Source organism: Morone saxatilis, unplaced genomic scaffold, assembly GCF_004916995.1.
Source record: "Morone saxatilis isolate NCDOM2014 unplaced genomic scaffold, NCSU_SB_2.0 Contig4, whole genome shotgun sequence".
NCBI lineage: Eukaryota > Metazoa > Chordata > Actinopteri > Moronidae > Morone > Morone saxatilis.
This window is the reverse complement of record NW_023339984.1, coordinates 4,468,579-4,470,615: the sequence shown is the minus strand read 5'-3', so window position 1 is coordinate 4,470,615 and position 2,037 is coordinate 4,468,579.

Here is a 2,037-nt window from a genome sequence, read left to right as displayed (position 1 = left end):
GCTGCTGTGAAAAAGGTCTATACTGAATCAACAAAAGGTAGTGAAAATCTAGTTAAACTCCTTGACTACACAAAGATGATTGCTATTTAACTAATACTGTGACTTCTAAAACCAGCAGGCCTTTTTCACAGCAGACATTTGGAGGCACAGGTGTTACTAATAACATTAACTGTAAGTAAGCTGTAACAGTGTGACAGTGAGCCAGCTCAGCATGCATAGTACCAGGACCCTGAAACTAAAGCAGCTTTTCTTACTGTGACACATTTTATTTTGTGAAAAAGGCCTATTGGCTGCACCTGCGATGATTTAGGTGTGTCCTATTAAAGTAGTCAGTGACAAGTGTCTAAAGAGCCATGTTAAATCCCCTTTGATTCACGGTTGTAAAACAATAAAAGGTGAATACTTTTTAGAGGCACCGTATGTTGCTGTTAAATCCACAGCCCATAAAGCAGAATGGTCCTTAGAAGCAAACCCACTGGCAGAGAGACTGCCTGGGGTTTTGCCGCTGCGTCTGTCTTTACTGTTGTGAGCATCAGAGAAAGAAGAAGCACAGATACTAGCGGTAGATATTGTTAATTATACCTCCAGGGACTTCCCCTGCACTTCACAAGCTTTTCCTCTCCTTTATTTCTCTTACCCTGAAGACGGATTTAATTACATCAGCTTCTACTGTGGGGGGAACTGCTCCTTGTTCCATTGATTTCTTGGTCTAAGTCTGTTTTGGTCAAAGATGAAGAGAGTGGTTGTGTGAGAGTCATCAGTCATGAACAAGTAAGGTGATACAGAGCTTATAGGTGCTGATAGGCTGGCTGTGGAACAACGTGCTTCTCCAGATCCTCTCTTGAACACCTGCAATGAAACTCTCTTCCCAGGCCATCTTACATGATTTACCACAGCTCCCTCCCAAGACCTTTTTGTCCAAGTAGAAAAACAGTGAATACAGACAAAATGGTAAATGATTTAAAATGAACAGTATTTATTTAATGCATTAAACGATATTATTGCATAACGATTTCTGTGATTTTGTCCTCGGTGGAAATACAAAAGCAGCATGTGATCATCTTCCAGACACCATAAAAGAAGGCACCCACTCCCTCTTCTTCTCCTCAACGTCAGTCCTGAACCAGGGGTTTCTGTGTCTCAGAAGCCTTTACTTCCTCCCCCTTGCTTGTCCAGATGCCCTGAGGTGTTGAGTTCAATATGTGCCTGGCCAGATGCAGCTGTCTGGATGCCCTGAACCACTGTTTCCTCTTTCTCAGAGTCCTTTACTTCCTCCTGCTGCAGTTCTTCCAGCTTATCATCAAAATCCATAGCAACATCAGTATCCAGTCTGTCCTCAGTCACATCAGTTAGACTTACCATAGTGGCCATCTCTTTATCCAGAGAGACTCGTGGAGAAGCCTCCCTCTTCTTCTTGGGTCCCCCTTCCAGCTCCTCAGAGGAAGCAACCTCTAGAGAGGCCCCCCTCTTCTCCAGAAGTTGATCTTCCAGCCCCTCGAGGTGCTGAGCTAAAGGTGATCCTGGCTGCAGCAGTCTGCAGTTCATCTTCCATATCCTGGATGGCAGAGATGAAGCCTATCTGGCAGGCGGCAGAGTCACAAGATCTACAAAGTTTAGTGGAAAAAATTCATCCTCTGAAGACCACGGGACCCTCCCAAAACTGTACAAAATTGTTGATTCTTTCAGTATCACCAAAGGGTAGACGACTGATCAACATTGCCAGACCCTAAGCCATTCTGTTAGCATGGATAAAAACCCAGACATATTTCGTTTATTGCACATAAAAAACAAAGGAAAGGCAGCAAATGCTCCAAACTGAGAATCCTGAATTAGGTGATTTTGGCATTTTTCTTCAGCGATTGAAGGAGATTTGAGCATGTGTTGTTATTGTTTTGCAAAATTTAGGTAGAAAGAAAAAATAATTGACTATTTTTGCAATGGAAAAATGCGAGCTAACCTGTTTGCCTTGATGGTGAAGTAAATGTTGTGTTGTTTATCTCTCTAGATTTGTTCTTACTAAACCACTTTTATATCTCT